Raw genomic sequence first — 17598 nt, forward strand, 5'->3', positions numbered from 1 at the left:
TAAAGTGACTTGACTAGAAACACTCAGCTAGTAAGTGTCTGACTCTAGTTTTGAGCCAGACAGAGGCCTCTGACTCCAAGCTCAATGCTCTATCCACTGAGTTGTCTGTCTGCCTAGAGAAATAAAAGGGGACTTCATAAACCACAACCTTAAAGAATATGTCTGTAACACACACCGACTACAGTGGAAAGAGCACAAAGAAACAGGAATATTCAATGAGATCCCATAGTATAGCTGCTCCCTCCAACAATGAAGATCACAAGGAATCCTTCACCATGCCTCGCCAGCCTGTGCAATGCTTGACCATGTCCTCTTGTAAATCCAACACAAGAAAAGAAGTCCACCCAAGCTGTTTTCTCTAAATCTCTTGACTTTGTGAGGTTACTGAAAGAGCACTAGACCTATCCATCAGTATTTCTTTGATCTTCTTATGTAACTAGACTATCATTTTTCCCCCTCCCAAGTCAGGGGGAAAATGATGGTCTAGTTACATAAGAGTATATTTATTTCAATAAGTTTAAGAGGCAGGATGAAGTAGCAGACAGATATAAGGTCAGCCATGGCACTAGATTTTATTCCTGTCTCTGATATAGTGACTATATGAACCTGGACAAGTCACTTAACCAGTGCCCCGGAAACTATATGGCTATAAGGAGATATGTTACAGATCTATATTAGTGAGAGTTTAATTACCAAGAGTTCCTTACACCAATGCAATCACAGGTTCTACATAGGTTCTATAAGTATATAGCTATTTTCTTGTTTAATCAATGGCTACTTCCATTTGGGCATTTATCTGAGGCTAAAGTTGTCACCTTTGAAATCACTTTGATTCTTAAGATGGGACAAGGTCAACAATTTAGTATTTTATCTCACTAATTGATGAACACTTAATAATACTAAAGATATGGAAAAAATATATCAATAAAACTTCCCCTGGAATGATATTCTATTCAAAGAGTAAGTGAGATTTGTGTATATATGTAGAAAAGACAAAAGCTACCACTTCTATAATAAAATGTGTACTGTGCAGTCCTGTAATACCCTAATTCTGTGAGCACAAATGAATCAGAATCTATTGAGAAAACATATAACATAAGCCAGTTCTAAGATGAAATTTTAGGAAGGTCTCAGAATAAAATGTCTTTCCTGTACATTTATTATTTTACTTTATCCTAAGAGAGGACAGAATGCACTTCACCAGGAAAACATGTTCTCATTTGGAATTTCCTACGATTCTGCTAATCTCTAGCTTGTACCAAAAACCAGTTCTTTGTCTCTTCCTGCACACTCCTTGGCAAAGAGATATCAAATGTCTGGACAGTAAAAAATCCTGCCTACATGTTCCTTGTAACATGAAACAAAATCATATGTGATGCTATCAAGAAAGAAATCAAGTTTTCAACAGCCTATTGTCATTTCAGATAACAGTTCAGGTTCAGAATGTGTCAGAAACAATACAGAAGCAATCAACAATTTTAGATTCAAGTTCACCATAAATGTATTTCAAATTTTGAAAGGAGGAAGACTAGGGAGAGTGGGGTAGGAGGGGGGCAGAAAATCGGAAGTGATCTTCAAAATATAGACTACTGCTCTTGTAATTAGTATATAGCTAAATAATCACAAATTCTAGAAAACAGAGCTATGATATTCTTGGGAAAAGTCCAGACCTTTAATTTCATGAGGTTGGGAGCTCCCTCCATTGGTGAAGACTAGGAAAGCATCTGTAACTTTTTTTTTGCTTCCTTCTGTTACTAAATGGTTGCCATGCTTACACAGTTTTTATATGTCAGAGACAAGAGCTTAATTCAGGTTTTCCTGATTCCAAAGCTAGCTCTTCTATCTGCTATGTCATGTGGCCTCTCTGCTGTGATTTTTATCCACAATAAAATCATGGGTGTTTTTTTCTTACTTCATAGAACAGTCCGACTCTAGTTCATCCTTCCTGAGAAAGAGAAATTTCTGTCTTTTGAGGACATGTATAATTTGATCCTCTGTCCATTTATACAAATCCTAGGCTTTCTAATCCCTCCCCACCTTTGCTGAGTTTGCCTCCAACTAGCCTGTCCCATGAGTCCCTCTCGATTTCATCTGATTGGATATCTCCTTTGATAGACACATAGAGCATTATGTCTCAGAGATCAGATTGCTGGCTTTCTCTCTCATTAATACCAATACGTTTGCTTTGTCTTTCAAAGTATTATTTATTCTTAAATTCTGGTCCTTCTAGTGTTAAATCCTCTGTAACATCACTTCCCTTCTACCTGCTCATAGTAACCTTTAATAATGTGAGCTAACATTTCATTTCTTAAACATAAATTCCACTTGTGGTTATGCATGCAAACAGAGATGAAACAGGCTGTATGATTTGGGGGGTTACATCTGAGGAACTCATGAACATAATTTTTATTCATAAACTCATATTCAGATTATAATGCAAATATGATGCAAACATTAAAGTTGGTTAAAAGTGAAAAATTCATCAACTAGTTGTTCCCTTTACACAAAACTGAAGGATCATTTTGACTGATCCTTTCACTGGATTGAATGAATTTTTGATGGAACTGTCTGGTTATTTTGGCATCATGTACTCAACAGTTATAGTGGAAAATCACATTGACATATATAGTCCCTTTGTGCTAAGTCTCTCTCATCTCAGGGACTCAGGTCCAGAAGTGAAGGAATGACAGATTAAAAGAGTAGGAAAGAACAGAAGCAAGCAGTTCTAAAGGGTTTCCTCACTAGCACCAGGATCCGGCCCAAGGATGAGTAGTACAATAGCCTAAAGTGTAGTGGTCCCTCCTCACAATGATTAACTCAGAAAAGGAGCTAAGTTCTCTACAATTCTATCTTATTTCATGAATTCAAGGTTCTAGATAAAGCAATCTAGAATTAGCTGGTTTGGGAACCTGATTCTCTGTATCTCATCTCCATACACAAGCCCTCCTAATGTTTGGAAGATGCTCCTTTCTCTCCTCCCTGTCTCTAACTTCCTTTGAATCTAAATGCAGATGTCATCTCCTCCATGAAGGCTTCTCTTATCCAACCTCCCAGTCAATGCTTTCTCAATTCTCAGTTTCTTTTCTATTAGAGTTATTTTGAGAACATATTTTGCTCTCTAATAGGATATAGATTCTTAGAGAGGAAGCAGCTATTTTTATCTTGTCTTTGTATCCCTAGTATTTTGAATATAGTAGGTGGTTAATAAATGTTGAATAGAACTACTTCACAAAAACTCCCATATGATGGAGGAGGAATCTATCCTTGGGGAATGAAAATCAGGAAACACACATATGGATATCAAGGAAAGCCAGTTTGCCTAGCATAATTAATGAGTGTAGGATTGGAATTAGAGGCACTTGTCAAAGCCAAAGTATTTTTTAGTTGATAATTAAAAATTGTTTGACTTGTGAATGAGATTCATTGGAACCTCCTTTTAGCAGTGAAACTATAATAGAATTTAAATTGCTTTAGGGCAGGGACTATTTCCATTTTTGTCTTCATATCTCTAGCACTTAGCACAGTGCCTTGCATATGCAGATGTTTAATAAATGTTTGTTAAACTGAGCTGGAGAAGGGAATTCAACTGACTTAAAGCTGTTATATAATATTTTTATTATATAGATTCAAGGGTTCATGATTTTGTCCCTAGTATATTTTAATAAATTAATACAAACTGAGTAGTTAAAGGCATTGTTCTGGTCAGTTTTTATGTAATGGGGATTAGGGGTTTAAGAATAAATCAAATAATGAACATTTATTAAGTTCCTATATGCCAGGCCTGTGCTAAGTGTGATACAAAAAGAGGCAAAAATCAATCTCTGCCCTGAAAGAGTTTATAATCTAATAGGGAAAGATGTTTGTGTGTAATAGCTATATACAAACAATCTATATATGAGATATATAAATAAAAATGTGAAACTGTAACAGCATATATTCAGTTGGAAAAACAAAAAAAAAGAAAAAGTTCAACTACCACCTACAGGATACTTGTAGGTACTTGTAGATATCAATTTCATACCTCCACTATGTTCCTTTATCTCTTCTGCCCTTTGAGCTAAACTTCTGGAAAAGACCTTCTATAAGACAAGTCTTTTCTTGCCTTTTCCATCTTCTTACATCTTACTCCCTGACAGGCACTTTCTGATTCAATCTGATACAATAGCCGCCTGACTGTCATATGAATAGGATATTCCATTACTTAGCTCTGGGCATTTTCTCTGGCTATGTCCTATTCCTGGAATACTCTCCCTTCTCCATTCCAACTACTAACTTTCCTGGCTTCCTTTAAAAAATCTAATTTTCTGCAGGAAGTCTTTTCCAACCTCTCATTTCCAGTGTATATTTTTTCTGTTAAATTATTTCCTATTTATCCTGTATATAGCTGGCTTTATATATTTTTGTTTGTATGTTGTCCACATTAGACTGTAAGCTTCTTGAGAACAGAACTGTCTTTTGCCTCTTTTTGTTTCTCTAGTGCTTGGCATAATGCCTGACATATATTTGGTGCTTAATAAATATTTACTTATTGATGTTCATTCATTCAGCATGTGTTCAGTGGATATCCACTATGTGTAGGGGATCATCAAAAATTACTTCATATCATCTCACTTTTTTATTTAAGTATTTTGGTAAAGAAACTCAAATAATTTTGAAAGGCTAATGAATGGGCATAAGGGCAAATTAATCAGTTTAGGGGTAAATCGGCATTGAGTTTAAACTCATTTATCTGATGTGAAAAATGTAGCAATATGTGAAAAGTGGAATCATCCAATAGCAGAGTTAGAAAGTATCATTCTGCATTTAAGAAAACATTCTTCTCTGCAACAGAAATGATAAGTGCTCATCTAGCCTTTGCTTGAAGAGCTCCAGGTTGGATAGCATACAAGTTCTTGAAGTATGTTAGTTGGAAGTCCTAGAAGAAGTGTACAAATGAAAAAAGAAGTAAGCAGTTCACAGCATATAAGCCCATCATAAGTGAAAGCTAAGACCACCTTCATGATAATGATATGGAATATCCAAAATTCACTGGGACAGTAAATATCTGCATAGGTATGTCCATACTTGAAGGCAGGGAAAGGGCAGTAAGAATATGGCTACAAAAATTCTCAGTGGCATCATTTTGAGAGTGATATACAAAAGTGAACCTGAGGTTGTAATAAATGGATGGGCAGATTCGTCTTTAAACATGAGCTGAAGGATTTCTTTGGACAGCATTATGGACTGTACAACAATAATCAGAATAGAATCCAGTTTTGGCAAGGCAATGCAGAGCTGGTTGGACCAACTGTGCATGAGACAGATGGAAACAGTCTCAGAGGATGAACATTTTAATTAAAAGTTATTTAAAAAAAATTAAGGTCCTAGATGATCTTTTTCATTGGAGGGGAGCAAATATAAAGAAAACCCATTACAACCTTAATGCTGAAGGATAAAATATGTCTTCCATGTGCAAAGAAAGGAGATTATTGTTGTATCTACCATTTCTGTCACAGGACACCAAATCATTACTTTAACAACCATTGCTACTTAGAAAAATTCCTGGAGGAAAGAATCCAGAAAAACAAAAATATGAAGAAAAGAAAATTTTTTCTTTCTAAGTTTCATTTATCTTGTAATTAATTACCTGTGAGTATTGTTATTCTAGCAAAATTCCTCACATAGTATGAATTATTTTTCTTTAAAATGTCAACTCTATCAGCAATTTCTGATCAGGAAGACCAGAATTCAAATGCTGCCTCAGATATTTACAAGCTGTACCACCTCAAGCAAGTAATAATAATTTTTCTTAATCTCAATTGCCTCATCTCTAAAATATAGATAATTGTATCTATCACCCAGAGTTGTTGTGAAAAATCAAATAAAACTATATCGAGATAGATGTTTTGTGTATATTTATATGTAGCATTAAAATAATATAAAATATAAATAATGTGACAATATTAAAACATTTCCATTGTAAAATGTAAATGATGGTACATTTCCTAGATGTCTTGTTACCTTTATCATGTTCACATAAAAGCACATATTTCCTTAGAGATGAAAACCAAAAAAATAAATGCAGTAAGTTACTCAAGTATTTCTTTAAAGATCCAATCATCCTCATTTCAAATATCCAGATATTTGGATTTTTCATTTGCATCTAATTGTCTAGCATCACTGTGAAAGATTAAAAAGTAGAAACTTGTACTTATGACACATAAAATGGATTACATTGCTACTGAGGTTAGGAAAGCCAATAAGTTTTTTATACTTCATTTTGTGGAGCTTCACAATGATATATTTATTTCCCTTCTTGTTTCTTAAAGGTAGAATCAGTCATTAGAATGGACACAGAATCAGATGGCAAAAACATATGATTTCTGGCAAGATAGTCTTGATTCTGGGGTAGAATTGTATATTCTTAGTTGCCCACCTCTAGCTATTTAAACCCTGAAGAAGGTTTAAGGTGAAGCACACATTTCCCATACCATTTTGTATGATCCTGCTGAGAAGTATCACAATAGTTGAAATGTGGCCAACAGCAAATTATGATTTCTCTATACTCTAGTGTCTTGCCTATAAAAATGACAGCATCCCCATTCAAGGTCACTTCAAAGATTAGTAGCAGTTAGAACTAACATTAGCAAAATGTTTGACCTGATGAAATAGTATAAGTACTAAATGCAGAAATTAATTCAAATCCTTAGATTGTCCCAAGGGCTTGAGAATTTACTAAGGAAACAAGTCACTAATAAATAAGTGAGAATTAAGATACCAAATAACCACAAATTGGGCACTAGAGGCACAATAAAATACTCTGGTGCCAAGTGACTGAGAAGTAAACCATTTAACTGGCAATAACCAACAGATTAACAAGTCTTTCTAATCAGTGAAATATTCTTGTGACAAATTAATTAGGAAGGCTGCTATTTCAGCTTCCCCAGGGAGCTGAATCTATATATTGACTGTTCCCTAAATGAATTCCATTTAGCTTCTGAACTGATGCTGTCGTAGAAATATTCTGTTTCCTGAATACATGAGAATACATGAGAATTCTCGCAGCTATGTGTTTTTGCTATCACCATCAAGTTTGTATACAACCCTCTAACAATATTAAGGAACCTACTTTACCAAAAGTAGATATGTAGATTTCCAAGCCTTTTGAACACCAAGAACAATGAAGAAAAATAATAAAAATATAATATGAAAAGAGATTTTCATTTTCATATAGATAGTAGAAAATAGTACACTATAATAGTAATAGAGATTTTGAAATGTTTAGAACATAGGAAATGTTAATGATAATGTTAATCACCCCCTCTCAATAAGCTCAGATATTTTGTCATGTTGGCAATTCTTTGACTGGTTTTGCAATAATTTCATATTTTCATAATGAAGAAGTACTTGTTCAAAACCTCCTTTTTGACCTGTGTAAATGGAACATACAATTTAAAGTATTTCATATTCATATTCCAAAGAATTCTAGCAAAATAATTTTTGTCACATGTCATGGTATACCATAGAAAAATAAATTTGATCAATGCAAATGCTATAATACAGAATTACAGATGAGATGAATCTGGAATCTTGGATTGTGGAGCTTGTCACTGAGCACCTCAAGCAGCTTAATGAATACAGAGATTAATGATTTCCATCAGCCTCAAAGACTTTATCATGTGTTGAAAAATATTATATGCACTTTTCAGTCTTAGTAACTGGGACTCTGGCAGCCTAAATTATGAATCAGAATATTGAATCCCTTCTCTGCTCCTTCCCAGACTCCCCCTTCATTTATTGGCAAATTTAAGCATTTAAATCTCATTGGTACTACTCCCCTTGATTTTCTTCTTAGTGTTTTCTACTAGAAAGTCTTTGAAAGCATCTGTATTGTGACACCCCCCCATTTATTATAAAACAAAGATTATGTTCTCTCCCTAAAATATGTGCCTTAGAAAACTGAGAATGTAGTATTTTCTTAATACTCTACTTTATTGATTTTATTTCTATAAATGTATTAACTCATGCACTTAAATGACCTCTTTGAATCCAAAAGAAACAAAATCTGTGATTATATGTAGCAATTACTTTGTTTTGTATTTCATATAAAAGCTAATGACACTTAAAGACATATCTATCAGAACTGCTTTGAGACCTTAATAAAGCATTTCATAATAAATAAATAAAGCAATAGAGAGTAATAAGTTACATGCCTAACCCCAAAAGAAAAGTGAGGAGTATTAACTGGGAAGAGGAGGCATTTTGGAATACCTTTCATATAGAGTTGATTAAAATAATAGCAGAAAACTAAAATTTTTGCTTCTTTAGGGATAAATATTTCTTCTTTATAATAGTGACAATGAACCCATTAACATCATTTAATTATGACCAAGCATCTTTGTATTCCAAATGAAAACAAGAAATAAAGCCATCAGTTGAGAGGGGAGAAGGAAAGAAAACAGCAATAATTAAATTACCATGAGATATGGCAATAGTTTTGGAACAACTAAGATCAGGGCAGAAAGGCAATCTTCATACTATGTTAGCTTCATTGATGATGACAATCAATAATATTTATTGAGGTCCTACAATTCCTAAAGTATGGTGGGCATATAATATGCACTTTGCAGATGTTAAGGGCTAATATACCTGAAATACTTCTATGATAGTCAAAGGTTTCACTTCTCTTCAAAGATCAGGTTTCAGAAAGTAGCTTCAGTATGCAGTAGTGTTCAAAAGCAGTCCCACTTGCAAAATATCTCCAACAAAGACATTTCTATTATTAATTGAAAGCAAGTAGGTGATGAGAAATTGAGGGGAGAGACAGGGGCCTCTTCTAAGTACAAAATAGGATTTTTAGTGAACAAAGAAAATTGCATGTCAATATATGATGAAAATGGATCATAGAATGATGAATTTTAAAAAGCTACTGCTTCTTATTAATAAAAATATTCTTAAAAATAATCAAGGAATCATAAGCAACTCCAACTTATTATTTGAAAGGCAATAACTATTTGACTTTTTTTTTCTTTTGCTCTTTTTTTAAAGGAGTTGGATAAAATTCAAGTGAAAAGCACCTGAGGAGAACCATCTAGGAAAGACTGAAACAAGACCTCCGATCAATTAATGGATTCTCATATCTCTGTACTGATGTAATCATAAACCTATAAATGGAGCAAGTCCAATCAGACGACCCCTTCAAATCCCTACCTGTCCCAGTTATTTATTTATTTAGCAGGAACACCACCACCTCTCCAAGCCAATCCATTTCTTTAAATAAATTAGGCAGAAAAAGGAAATTAAGAGGTAGATCTTGTCTTTAAGGTCAAAACACCAAATCTACCCATTCTACTAAAAGTCAAGAGTTACAAGGAAAGAGATTCCCCAAACCAAGTTTCCAACAGTCTTTTAAAATGAATATCAGGATCCTTCTACTTCGCTAATTTCCCCTCTCCCAAAATCAATACCCTTTAATTATAAGCAGTTCGAAAAGGAAATGGATGATTACAGCTCTTAAATTTCAGGATTGGGGGTGAGGGACTGCTGAGTCTGGGAAAGGGCGTTGTTTCCAAACGGGTCTTCTAAGAACCTCCATACAACTATTGCCGGGGAGCCCAAAGAGTGCAGCGTCCAAAAAAACTTCCTGGTAACGAGAGCAGCTCTATGAGCCATCTAAAGTCCTGCCTGAGATACAGTTTTACCGTCCAAAGCAGGCAGTGCATGTGAGCATGGGCAAGTTTTCATAAGAAAGAGATGGGAAAAAAAGGAAAAAAAAAAGAAAGAGATGAAAAAAAAGAGAGAGAGAAAAAAGAAAGATATGGGAAAAAAAGAAGAAGAAGAAGAAGAAAAAAAAAAACCGCCGGCGAGAAAGAGCTTTGAAAAGTAGAAAGCATTATACAAATACGAGGTGTTATTGATAACACGTTGGTGATATTTCCCTGTTACTTTGATCTAAATAAAAATATGTCTGGTCCTGTCCGAGTCCAGAAACCCGATGCCCCGTGCCCGACCCCTGAACTGCCTCCTTCAATTGTGATATCTGCGATAGAAAAGACTCAGGAAAGCCGGACTCCCCCCACTCCCCTTTTCCTGAAGAGGAGATGAATAAAAATAGTCTGTCTTCCAAAATACGGAACCCGTGGGGAAGGAGGTCTAAGGGCTGGTGGCTAAGGCAAAGTGGACTAGGAGAGGACAGATGAATGCAGGACAAGGGACACTTTTGACAGGTCTCCCAGAGTGGGAAGCTTCACATCGACTGGTGGCTCGCTTTTAAAAAATCCTGGAAATGAGTTATCCCTCTTCAGCCAAGTGGGGAGTGAAGAAGGGGCTTGGGATGGTCACTCGGAAGACTGATCCTAAGGGAGGGGTAGGATCTCCTAAAGGAGGATGAATGCTCATCATGATGTCCCCGGGATGTCAACAGTGACCCGCTGACCGGATACCTAGTTGACTGCTCCTCACCTACCCTTCCGACCCTTCCATTCTCTCCCACCCCCTGCTCAGCTTCCTACTGTTGGGAGTGTGGGGAACGGGGATCTCGCACTAACCTGCGATCTGGAGACCTAGGTGGAAGGTCGGGGAGAGCACCCCCCTGGCGGCTTTGAGAGAGAGCGGCGTCTTGCTTCTGTCCCACAGCTACAGGCTGAGGAATCTTCCTCTGGGAGAGTATGGTGCGTTGGGCTTTAGTGAGGTGCTGAGAGTAAGAGGCGTTAACCAGGTCGGGTCTGGGCCAGTCAGTCTTCCAGCCAGTACAGGAGCGGTAGGCACTGTAGCAGCGGTAGGCAACGAGCTGCGCTGCCCGAAGACTAAGAGACAGAGGGAGGAGTTTTTCCCCGCCCACTCTCCAACCCCCACAACCAATGGCCCTGAACCTGGATTCTCCCCCTCCCTGCTGCCTCCTTCTACGCGGTGCCAGGCTCCCTCACTGCTAAGGACTGGGCTGGGTGCACCTAGCAGTGTCTCTTATGTGGGGAACGGTAGGAAGCTGGGGCGGAGGAGGGAGAGGGGGGAAGAATCTTTCTTTTCTCCACTCCTAGGTTGGAAAAGCCCAGAGTACATAGAGACGTCTGCCCATAAAACCCCATCTGGAAAAAGCAGGTTGTGGAGGAACTTGGTGTGGGGGTGGAGAGAGGTGGAAAGGGAGCAGAAAGAGTTGGGGGTGGAGTGGGAACAAGGTGCTTCCCTGCAGGTGAGAACCTACTCGCTGGCCTTTTCTCTTAACCTAGGTCTTAACTATCCAGAGATATTCTTTCTCCTTCCCCAATCAGAGGTAAGATGGGCTTACCTTTCTCTGAATGAGGGATATAACCTTCTTTCTATTCATTGCATTACAGCATTTTGTCCTGTGAAATCCAGTCCTAGAAACTCTGCTCTTTGAATTTCCCTTCTAGGGTTTTCCTTGCAATTCATCTTGGCATCCTGGAATATTTCCAAGCTAGATTGTGTGTTGTGTGAGATGTTACTATTGCTATGTAACACAGTAAGGCTCTATTCTGTATATGTGCATCCCTCCTCAGCTTGTGTCTATGGACAGTCAAAAAACAAAAACCAAAAAAACAGACCATCAGAAAGCAAATCTGAGTTAGTGCTGCCACCAAGTCTTGCTGATCAATATAGCAATCTATATACATCAAGAAACTGGCATGGCAATGGATATGTTGTTATAGATATGGATAACTGTAAAGGGCCAGAACTGAGCAGATGCACTTAGATAACCAAGCACCAATTGGAAAATACTCTATTAACATATGCTTAGAGGATGACCCTGCTCAATTATTCTGTGCTGGCTTGATCTGTGGATGTGGACAGAGAAGGGGAGAGAGATCAGAAGGTGGAGTAGGATAAGCAGATTCATTCTTTGGCAGTGGAGAGAGAGAGAAAGGAGGTGTAGAGATTGCTAGATCTAATCCCCTGACAGCAATCCCAAAAGACCAATAATAAAGATCAAGGACTTTTGCTTATCCTGACTCCTGCTGATTCTAAGATATCCAGGGTACTAAGGAGGTCACTACAGATAACTTACTGTATATACTTTAGTGTCGTTGTTTACATTATTTTTGTGTCTTTAAGGGAGTTTCCATTTGAACTTTAGGATCCTGTTGTAGAGTTGGGAAACAGCTTTCTTACTTCTTTTTTCTGGAGTCTCTTTCCACAATGATTTTATAGTGTTTGTACCTTCTTTGACTGACCTGAACTGTCTGAGGGTAGACTTTCCAGAGCTATCCTGAGATCATCTTAGAACAGGTATTTTAGGGTTCCTGAGATCATAAGATCATAGGTTGAATTGAAATTGACAATAATTCAATTGGGCTGGTGATCTGTAGGTTAATCTTCATAGCAGAAATTTTTAAGGCAGAGGAAGGAAACTTGAAGGTTATAGAGACTAAGGAATTACCTATTTGATATGCAAACCTCAAAATTGGCAGTTGAGCTAATTAGAAGCATGACCTATACTTGGTTTTGGCACAGTCTCTTCTGTGACCATCACAATTCCAAACCTCTCTTTCCTACACACTTGGTGCAAGGGAGAGAGAACTCATTTCCATACTTTTCTATAAAGGACAACATCTGGGATGTGGGAGATTGGTTAAAGATGCCCCTTGTCCTGCAGGCCTCCTTCCATTTATGTTTTCTTTGATGACAGAATAACTTCCTGGGTGTTTGCTATCTTCTTTTGAAGATATAAGCCAATTTACTCAGGTGGACGCATCCTCTTTTAACATCTCTGCGTCTTAATTTCTCTCTATTACTTATTTTGTGAGACTTTGGGCAAGTCATTTTTCTGGGGCCTCAGTTTCCTCATCTTTAAAATGAAAAAGTTAAACTAGGTGCTCTCTAAAGTTCTTTTCAACTCTTTGATCCTGTGACTGTCTCCTTCATCATCATCTCTTGGTATCTATATTACAGGTCTCTTGCAAGGCAAATCTTTTATTTTGATAAATATTCTTCATCTGGGCTAAAGTTGTACTTCCCAAGAGTGACCAAATTTTCCATAGATATTAAGCCCTATCCAACTTCCTGGGAAATTATGGACTACTCTATAGGAAAATGAATGCCATTTGAAGGTAGCCCAACCTGAATCTGGGCTAAGGACTATGTTTATGGGAGGCAACTTTATTTCACCTTACTCTGATGGTTTCATAAATTGCTGTGATCCTTCTTTTGGTATTGCTACAAAGATTCCTTCATTGCACATTGACATTTCATAGCATAATATGTAAAGAAGTCAATCCCTGGATGACCAAAACAGAATAGTTTTATCTCAGTTATCTGGGTATTTCAGGTTGAGATTAAGCAGATGATTTTAGTTCTTAATTTTACTCATATGGAAATTCTTTAAATGATAGCATTTTTTCCAAGCAATTTTGGGAATTTCAGACTCTTTTAAAAAAGACTTGAAGGTTTTTAGGCAGGTGTCCAAGAAATTTTACTCTTTACTAAGTATTTTTCTGAGCTCTTTCCCTTCCATCTTTCCATACATATGATCAATGCACAAAAATACATTTGTCCATTTTCCAGTTCTTTCTTAGACATAAAGTTCTGATTCAATTCAATAAAATTTGCATAGTGTCATTTATTTTTAGGATCATGGGGAATACAAAAGTGAACAATAGTTTTTTCTTCAAACAACTTAGTCTAATAAAAGGAATAAGATAAAATAAATATGTCAGGATATAAGTGGAATAACATTGTTTAGTAAAAAAGAGAACTGAATTAGGAGTCAGAACTGTGGGTTTGAGAATTCATACCCTAGATTTACTCAGCTAATTGTGTATCTTGAGCAATTCAGTTTAACTAAGTCCAACAAACATTTTTAAGTACTTGTTATGCTCAGAAGAATCTAAAGTTATAGAAATAGCAAAAGAATAATGCATAATGAGTCTGAAGAGGCTGTAATGTATTATTAATGACTGTTTACACACAGACATGAATATAGGTAATGGTATAAAAGATACATTCGAGAATAAATTGATCCCTTTATGATTTCTATACTTTACTCTCAGTTTTGCCCCCTGGGACTAAATTACCCTTCAAATGCTTAAAGACACCTTCCCCTACCTCTCTTACCCAATCTTCTCTTCCCTAGGTTAAATATAATTTTTTTCAACCAATTGTTACATAAAGTGAACTTACAGCCCATTATCACATTGGCTGCCCTTCTCTGCCTTACTTATCAGTGTTCTGTGTGTGGGTACAGAATAAGAGAAATGTGTGTATTAGTAAGTGAAAAAGTAAGGGGCAGGATATAGATTCTTAAAGACCCAGGGCAGTCTCAGAATATAGGCAGGGGTTGTACAAGGACATTTATGGCAGGTGGTTATATCATGTTCTGTGTTCTATTATTCCTCACTCCCATTCCTGGCACAGAGAAACCAACTTTTGAAAACCATAACATTGACAGATTAATATTAGTTGTTTGCATGGTGGGAGCAGTGGGAAAAGGAATTAGGGGAGATGTCAAGACATGGGGCCCACACTTGAGTCTCCATTCAGTGGGAGATTAAATGCTTAGGAAGAAAGGCAACAAAAGTCTTTAGGCTAGGGATGGCAGGTCATAGACAAAAGGGGCCCTAAAAAGGTAGCTTACTACAATGATTTCTCAATGAAGGTGTATCCTAACGAGGTGAAGCGGGCTCAAAAGCAAACTCCACCAGACGTGAACTTGTATAAATTCAGTTGTCTGCCATGTATCTTTTTATTGGAGAATGATGGTGGAAAAGGCAGTATTTGAGGACTTAGAGATCAAAGTTACAAACAACAGTCATTTCTGTGGTTTGCTTGCAAGAATCTTTTGCTCTTCTCTCTTTCATTTCCTATAATAAGCAGTGTCCTCTCCTGGCCTTCCACAAAGAAAGAAGCTGCCAATCTAACCTAGCAAAGAACCACACAAAGAGATTTAATTAATGGGGCAGGTGATAGGAAGATATAGGAACTAATATCCTTCTTGTGTTTTGCACAAGAAAGAGAGACATAGTCCACCATAGTAAAGAGTTTTTAGTCTCTGGTTCATTAGACAGCTCCTACATAATTCCTCAAGAGCTGTAAGAGAATTAGAGTCACCAGAAGACTCCCTTCAGAAAAGCACTTGATCACCTTTAGGTGCAAATTGGAGGAAAATATTAGTGCCACAGACATGTCACTTAGGGGAAAACACTGCCTAAAAGGCTCAGCTGGTCCCTGGTGCACTTGTCTCATCAGCTCTGTTTGTGTTGGCCAAATGACTTACTGTGGGTTATAAATCAATGATGAGCGATGTGAGGAGCAGATGGGTTGTTTAATGCATCCTCCACATCTCTGTCTTGTGACTGGCTGAAGTCCATGTGCAATTTTGAAAAGGATGTTTGAAAAGGATATTCATCATTTTAAATTGCTCTGTGGGAGCTGCACAGTTCATAATGTGCCACTTAGGCACTTCTCAAAGATAGGCTTTCCTTGATGTGGTTTATACAATTTCATAACAGCAAAAGGGCAACTTGGGGTGTTAGGATGTAAAAATACTTTTGAAAGGATTAGCATGAAATAGGGGGGAAAGCCCAAGGAATCTAAGTGGCTTTTGATGAATCCCTGGTTAAAATGGCTAGTGCTATGAATTCCTGATATTTAGTTGAACTCTTTCAAATGAAGTTTCCCCAAAAATGGTTTTAAAAAATCACTTGGGCACTAGCTTTCAGTATTGATGAAATCCATGAACACATCTAGCAAATGAAGCACAGATAAGAGATATCCATTTATCACCAATTCTGAGGATGATAATTTACAAGAAAATAATTGTGCTTTTCAGCTAAGATTTTTACTGAAGCTGTTCCCTTGCGGAGACAAACCTGTTATTGTTCTTCATCTTTCTGTAGCTCTATTTACCTGCAAGGATCAGTGGAGGAATTGCTATATTTAGAGGACACTGCATTGAAATTTAAAAGGTGGTGGGTAGAGGGGATCATGTAAGCCCAAAGGCTTATATCCTGTGTCTCCTTACCTGTGTCTCAAGCAAAAATGCTATAGTGTTAAAAGATAAAGAAAGAAAGAAAAATTGGTATTCAAAATTTAATCTCAGATATTAATACCAAAGTAATTAAAATGGAGAAAATAGGGGAGTATAAATCTTCCACAGAAAATAAAAGAAAGAATAGTGGTTGAAGAAAAGATTTGCCAAAATATAATTATTTATTTTTTCATATTTTAATTTTTTTTCCTTCTTAAAAGGTCTGGGAAGATAGCCTAAATTGACCTGATATTTTACAAACCAAGTTTCCTTAGATAATCAGAAAATTATTTCTGTGCAACATTATAGTTTATTCAAAGACTTTTCTTATTTAATTTAATGCCTATAATTGATTATTTGATTGAATCTAAATCATATAAGGAGATTGTAAGACTTTTCACCTCCTTAAGGTATCAGGACTTGTATCACTGTTGATGGGGTGGGATAATTTTAATGATTTACTCAATCAACACTCACTCATACAAATTAATTAAGCAATTTTTGTGACAGTGAGTGAAGGCAGGAGGATATAAGGGGTGGGTTTCCCAAGGTGACATTTAACATGAGTGATGATTAAAAAGGTTTGAGACATTGTATCTGGGTAATTTAATCATTTTATTAATAAGACAGCAGGTTATTAATAAAAGGCTATCTCTTTTAGACCAAAGACAATCATGGTGGTTTATAAACCCTTCTTTGCTCACAGTTTATATATATTTTGAAGAATAAATTTTCAGTGAGGGGCTGCAAGTGATATCATTGTCATCCTTGGACAGAGAAGGTATGCCAAATCAATCCCAGCTTTTGAGTAGAGGAACAGTCTCTACTCAAGCTTGAGCAGAATGGTACTAAAGGGGTTCCCCATCTTAGATTAAATTTTTTGTAAGGTTGGGTATGGTGTGACCAAAACTGAGGAAAGATTATTCAATCTCATTGACAGTAAGGTCTTTCAAGGGACTGAATTTTTTTAATCAGGAATTTGGAAGAAGGGGAGAGCACTGAATCTTCTCAAGATATTGGTTACTAATAATAATTTCTCATTGATACCACAAAAGCACAATATCCTGTACCAGATTTATTATCCTGCTTTCTTTAAGTTTAAAAGAAGAGGAAAATATCATTTGAATAATTAGCTAATCAGTGAAGTATGGCTGTGATCCATGCTAGACTCCCAGTGGGAATGCTGACTTTCGTAGTTTCAGAAGGCATCCTTGTTTTTCTGTTCTGAGTCTAGAAGTTAGTTAAGATATGGCTTTAGTCATATCATACAAAGACTGGTGATTGTCATAATAATAGATAATCACAAACTATCTTATCCATTGTGGTAATATTGTCATTGGGTTAGTTTTTTTTTTTCCCCTTTCATGCTTCCAATTTTCTTCTGTACTCCATATTTCACATGTCATAAAAGACAAAGGAAAGAAAGATATATATCAATACACAGGGATATATTTCAGAAATGGCAGGAGCCCACAGGAAAACTTGCCATGTTTGTCTAAAACAATGCACTGAAACCAGTATTAGGTAATAGTCATGTTTTTACTTTTTTAAATAATCAGGTAGTTGTAAAGGGCTGAAACTGAGGATGAATAACCAAGCACTTAAGGCTAATTACCAATTGGACAAAACTCTATCAGCAT

At 36.6% G+C, this 17598-nt stretch overlaps 1 protein-coding gene across 1 annotated transcript in view; it reads right to left on the reverse strand.

Annotated features, from left to right (window-relative positions):
- Window positions 1-10765, reverse strand: part of SERTM1 (serine rich and transmembrane domain containing 1) — a 29019-nt gene extending 18254 nt beyond the window's left edge. Inside the window, exon 1 of the mRNA XM_074304898.1 lies at window positions 10527-10765. The gene's annotated coding sequence lies outside the window, so the exon portion shown is untranslated. The remainder of the gene's footprint in view (window positions 1-10526) is intronic.
- Window positions 10766-17598: the final 6833 nt, after the last annotated feature.

This window comes from Sminthopsis crassicaudata, chromosome 3 (genome assembly GCF_048593235.1).
Source record: "Sminthopsis crassicaudata isolate SCR6 chromosome 3, ASM4859323v1, whole genome shotgun sequence".
Taxonomy (NCBI): domain Eukaryota; kingdom Metazoa; phylum Chordata; class Mammalia; order Dasyuromorphia; family Dasyuridae; genus Sminthopsis; species Sminthopsis crassicaudata.